Source organism: Macrobrachium rosenbergii, chromosome 16, assembly GCF_040412425.1.
Source record: "Macrobrachium rosenbergii isolate ZJJX-2024 chromosome 16, ASM4041242v1, whole genome shotgun sequence".
Lineage (NCBI taxonomy): Eukaryota > Metazoa > Arthropoda > Malacostraca > Decapoda > Palaemonidae > Macrobrachium > Macrobrachium rosenbergii.
The window spans coordinates 17,868,726-17,875,357 of NC_089756.1; positions in this window are offsets into that span (position 1 = coordinate 17,868,726).

Consider the following 6,632-nt stretch of genomic DNA (forward strand, 5'->3'; position numbering starts at 1 on the left):
GAACTTTCCAGCTTACTTTTATGGTATAATTTGCCACGTATACAAAATGCAAACATTTTGCAAAAAAAAATGGACTTTATGAGAAAGTATGACACAAGTAGCGAGAGAGAGAGAGAGAGAGAGAGAGAGAGAGAGAGAGAGAGAGAGAGAGAGAGAGAGAGAGAGAGAATCTTAATAACAAACGCCGTAAAAAATATATATTGACATTCAGGAAGCAAAGACAAAAGGTCGGATTATACAGGATAACTGATTAGTCGTACCTACCAAAATACGGCAGAAATGTTGCGCTAGATCTCTCTATACAGTTTTATTCCATTGTTTTACAGGTGATGTAAAGTACTATAGATGGTTCAGTTCCACTGGCGTATCCTATCCTACGTCTGTCTTTGGAATTTCACAATTTAATTTCAAATAAAATGAAATATCGACCCAATTGCTTTGAATTTGCGGCAGCCAAAGTGGCCAAAGTCTCTAGATCTTGAACAAGGCATTTTAGCGCTAAGCTTCTTCTTGGGGACGTGAGGGCAGGGTGGCGCGCCGGGGGGTGGGGGGGCGGCGTTTGATGAATCTCTGGTAATCCGTCATAATTTTTTAATCCATTAGGCATTCAGGTAAACGAGTTTCACTAATAAAAAATGACACCACCGAGGATATAGGCCTAAAGTTGGTTCACGAAACAGTTAGGCCTACTGGCTGAAGATGAACTGCGATTGTTCTTCTGCCTGGTTTCCATTTTGAGTTCGGTACTTTTGCCTGGATGACGATAGGCTCACCTTCGGTGAACTTTGACCCTTTGTTTTCGTTCGTGAACTTTTCTTACACGAACTGCATGTAAGATTGTGCAATTAGCAAAGTCTGTCTCTCCTTCCTTCGTACAAATAACGCCTTGGTGAATTTCCAAAGCTTCTCTTCGTTACTTTGCCACTTTCACAGTTCTTCATCAAGATCAAAGTTCATACGGACGTAAAATTGTGCCATAATGTTTTCCTTCCCGAATAGCACAACGTAAGGAAAGTATCTACCGTCGATAGAAAGAGAGAGGAAAAAAACTAGTTCTTATGAATACGTCTCACCAAGAGAAATCCATTTCTCAGACTGCAATATCTGCCGGCCACATAGACCGTTACCGTGCTTGCCACTTGACACCTGCTAAGTGACAAGTCGATTGAAAAAGTAATTTTACCTTTCATTTAACCTCGCACCCTCCTCCACGTCCCCGCCCGTTCTGTCTCTCCCCCCAACATCTTCCCACCAAATCCCACCCAACATCCATTTTACGAAAAAAAATCTCAGGGTTCGGTACTGTGCGCAAATGTTCCTTTTATCTTATTCACAGGTCAATAAAATTGTGTGAAAACTCTTTAGATTTAAAGGTCAACAAATGTAAAGAAAAACTTTCCTGCGTCTGACGACCCTTGAAATCAGTTTCACCTGAAGATGAATTCGAGAAATTAAACGAAGACAGAGAATGCAATACCACCGTTGCTGCGACTCTTCTAAAACTGTTCACCCACCATGGCTGCTAAAAGTTAAGTATATCTTAGTTTAACCAGACCACTGAGCTGATTAACAGCTCTCCTAGGGCTGGCTCGAAGGATTAGACTTATTTTACGTGGCTAAGAACCAATTGGTTACCTAGCAACGGGACCTACAGTTTATTGTGGAATCCGAACCACATTATAGCGAGAAAAGAATTTCTATCACCAGAAACAAATTCCTCTTGTTCTTCACTGGCCGGTCGGAGATTCGAACTCGCGACCAACAGAGTGGTAGCTGAGAACGGAACCCGCTCACCCAGCGAGGAACTGATCACGGACTAGACGACGGATATAGTTAATATAAAGCGTAGAGGTTACACACGGAAAAAATATGTAAACACTGAACCTTTCAAATAGCAGGATGCTATTGAATTTCCTTCTCAATTCACGTTTTTCTTGACAGTCTTTGAAAGGTTGGTTAAACAATTCATTTTTCTGTCGGGCCTGGTCTAGATAAGGGTATCGGGATACACAGTCTTTGCATCTGTGCCTTAAAAGTAATAGCGTAGCCATGTTACAACGAGGGATGTTGTCTACAGCATCCTAAATTGCAAGAACCACCTCCAGGTTTCACAATATACTGTGTGGCAGTTGGCTGATGATTTGATGTAATCCGTTGTTGGTTTTCAGATGCTGAAAATAATTCGTTTTTTAACGTTAACCATCTGTCCAAGTTAATAGTACAGAAATGTCCTTTCGGAAGAAAAAGAAAATAATAAGTAGACTACTGGTACAGAAATGAAAGTAATTACAAAGTTGCTGAAATAAATTATGCTGCTCTATAGTTCCCCCAAGATATACCAGCCCATTTTCATTTCATAATTGTCAGACTGCTTGGTTTTATCATCATATGTCCCATTATAAGTACAACAAGGTAGGAAAGTACAAATGTACAAATAAGTTACTGCAGTGACTGTTTGCGTAATATATGTTGAAGTAGCATAGGTCGAGAACGTTGAAACTGCAGAGATAAGATAATATATTTAATTTGATAATATGAGCCCATTCAGCGAGAAGCATTACCGCGCGTTGGCCGCCGCGGTCAAAAACGCTTCGTGTGAACGATTAGAACGTTAAACGAGCGGTGGCCGCCGCGGTTAAAAACGCCCTGTGTGAACGTAGCCTGAAAAGAGGGAGTTGGAGTGGTTGGACGCAAGATAAATAAATCCAGAAAATAAAGAAGAGGAAGTGCAAGGATCTGGAGTTGGAACTGGGAGAAAACTAAGAACTAATAGTTAAAGAGGTTGGACGGCAGGACTGAGGAAAGGAAGCATGAACAGAGGTAAAGTAAAAGGATAAAAAGTGGATACAATTACTGCCGAAGGGGAGCTATAAACACCCCTTAGTAATGCCTACGGTGCACCACATAAGGAGCACTGATGTCACTATTGCCCTTCTGGAAGAGGTACGATAAAGATGTAGTAATAAGCACACGTGGAAAGACACAAGGGAGGAAATGGAGGAACAATGGAGGAAGTCTAAAGTTCACAGACTTGGAGGAAGGCGGAAAGGAGACGTGGAAGAGATAGATGGAATTCTGGAACTGGAGGGGCTTAGTTGATATGTCTGCGAAGAACGGGAACTTTCATAAAAGCTCAAAATCTTAAACTGGGTATCTTGAGTGATAATGTCTTGGTAAAGTGGAAAGTTGGCTGGGAACTTCGGTGACAGCCACAGTTAATTTGCATCTCAGGCTAAATTTTCAGCGTAACGTCCCCAGCTGCTCTGCACCTTCGTAACCTGTTTGACCAAGATAAATATTTGCAGCGTAATAGATTTACTACGCATGCTCTTTATCACCCTATGGCATCTTGTTTACGACCTATTACAAACATCAGAGTCAGGAATGTTTAATTAACATTAAGTGACGCAAGTGTTTTAGTCCATAAATTATCTTTTCAGTTTCTCTTCAATCCCAAACCCCTGATTAAAAAAATATTAATTAACGTAAGTTCGTCACATTCAATAAAAAAAGGAACTGGCAGTACAAAGAAACAGATTCATCCGAAATGCTGGTTATCACCTCTTCTCGCTGCCATTGTTCCGAGTGTTGCTTTAGTTGTGGTTCCACAGATTACCTCTGCTCCAGCCAGCAGTCGTCGTGGCTGGACAGTTTTACGAAAGTCGGAACAGCGATGGCGTTGCATTCTCTGTCTTCGTTTAATTTCTCCAATTTCATCTTCATGTGATTTTAATTTCAAGGGTCGTCAGAGAATGAACAGTTTTGTTCTACTTTCGTTGACCTTTAAACAAAGTGGTCTGAGTGCTTTCACGCGATTTATTAGCCTGTGAATGAAACAAAAAAAAACACACATTTTCTTGTGCACGTCCCGAGGCTGGACTAGAGAACTTTTTCATTAAAAAGGGTGGAGGAAGGCGTTTGTGGAGGGGATCAGTATGGTGAGGGGAGGGGGGGGAGTTGGTGTAGGAGAATTACGAAAAACAATGCTGTAGGAGCTGCAGTGACACTAAAGAGAGAAAAGGAAATAAAGAAAAATAGAACCAACATTTACAATTTTCTACTATCAGAGGCGAGCTAAAATAAGAAAAATAGAAACAAGAAAAGAAGTAACTGCAGCCAGATGAGCTGTTGCTTACGACACCTCTTTCTTCACATTTCGAAATCTAGCAGGTGTCAAGGTTCAAGCAACGGTAACTGGTTATGTCGCCGGCAGAGACTGCAGTTTTCATACAGGATTTTTCTTGGTGAGACGTACTCACAGGAAGTAGAGTTTTATTTTTTATATTTATCTTTCTGTCGACTTTAAATATTTTCCTTACGCCGTATTGTTCGGAAAGGAAAACTTTAGGGCACAATTGTACGTTCATATGAAATCTGTGTTTGATGAGTAACTGTGAAAGTGACAAAGTAATGAAGAGAAGATTTAGAAATCACTTGAATCGTTATTGGTACTGTGGAGATAGGAGACAGATTTTGCTATTTATATATTTTTATATTATAGCTCGCGTAAGGAAGGGATAAGGTTCTGAAGTCATGTCCATTACGCCAAAAGTATTAAGAAAAGTTCACAAAGGAAATGAAAGGTTCAAAGTTCAACGAAAGTGAGCCTATCATCACCAAGGCAGTAGGCCTAACTGTCCCGTGAACCAACTGTAGGAGTTTCCCTACACTAATCCGTAAAACCACTGGGACGTGCGGACACACCCTCCGTGTAGGGCAGAAAGGACCAAACCCTTTGCCCGCCTCATGACCGTCTCAGCCTTACCTTTAAAAGCACTCACTTTCTTAATATCTTTTTATCATAAGGAAATTAAAATTCTATATTAACAATGAAATATATTTACAAATATCTTATTAACACAACATACAGAAAAAAGAACACAAGTTAAAAAATACAAGAAAGATACGATAGAAATTAAGTATTGCCCACTGAAATGCATAAACTTTGTATAAGTTTGGCGACTTTTAATTTTATTTTGGGCAAGTAATTTCACTGAGAAGTGCTTAGCAGCGTAAGTGTATCTGACCTAGAGATACTTTTCTGCCACTGCTTTCATAAGTAAGACTAAATGATTATGTGATGTTTCAGTATCGTACATACACTGATATAATTTAGAAAAAATTTTCGTTCTTATAAAACGCTCAGTCGCAGAGAAAACAATTTTCTGAAATTTCTTCCTCCTTAAACTTAAGTCTGCATTATTAGTATATGGTAGACCTACTGATCACGAAGCATCTTTTCACAACACAAACATGTTTCTGTGACGTCGTCTGACAGGTGAATTAGATGACCTTTACTTTTCAACTAAATCTAAGACTGGATTGCGCCACTGTCACCACAAATAAGGGCATCTATACATGTTTCACACAGATTTTTTTAGTTTTTCCACAAAAAATCCAGCTATATAGGCGGCAATGCTATTTGAACATAGTGACTGACGACAAGTGCTACGAATATGTGCACTCCTCACTATCAACATCTCCTCTAAAATCTCAAAAATGTCATGATTCAAAATGTTGATCTTTGCCGCAGAAGAATTTATAGCTAGAACTGGAGGGTTGCCTAACTGTGTTCAGTTTTTAGAGCTACTAGATGTTGTCAGTATATGAGCTGGTTCCAAAGGCACACATATCATTATGCACCAAGATCCTTTTGTATGCCGCAGACAACTGACGGACTTAGGACTGTTATTGCATTCTCCCATGCTTCTGACTTGACTGAGAAAAGTTCTATGTGATCCTGGCTCATTTATGTCATCAAAAATTTTAATTGTTGCTCAGGACATCCAACTAAAATATTATATAAGGTAATTAAACTACGCATAGAAACTAGAAAGCCAAGGAAACCGGTTTTTCTGTTTGAATTAAAGCAAAGTAATACCATTGTTGAGTCTAAGTTCTCTGATGTAACTAGTCCTCAGCTTCAGGCAAAAAATCTTTAGTCGGTTTTTCATTTTTTCCCGAAATGGCTTTTTAAAGCCAAAAGAGCACAAATTTCTCGCATTCATGACGTCAAACAGATGGTTGAAAATTGTGATGAGCTTAATTGTTGCCTCGCATCATTGAAATTCTCTTGAGGTCATTATAAAGACAAAAATTGCAGGGATTTTGCATCTGACTCACTGAGGTTTTGACTGTATATGATATCCCATTATGAGACTATTTCATCGTTGCTACTGCATCTTTTTACAGAATATAATAACAGTGTGTAACAACTGAAAGTAAGAATCTGAAAGCTACTACAGTATCCATATATGATACAGTACAGTGAACGATGTTAGATAAACATATCGCTAACGTAAATTATCGAATGAAAACGTGTACTGTTGTATTCTAGTACAATTTACATTTTGTTTTCTCTGTCTTTATAAAGAATAAAAAAAAAAAAAAGGTGAAAAGTAAATTCTCATATAGGGTTTGTATAACTATTCATGTGCTGCACGTCTCGAACCGTCGACCTAACCGCTCAACTCTCCTCGCTGCTGGGAGAAAGGGAGCTGGTGATTTGGTACGATACATGGTACATGAGCCACCGGGGTCTAAGCGATGTCAGGCAGGGCAGCCGATCGAGACTACGGTCTACCCCAAAAGCCAAATCAAAGTCCTTCAAAGAAGGCATCGTGCTTACCCCA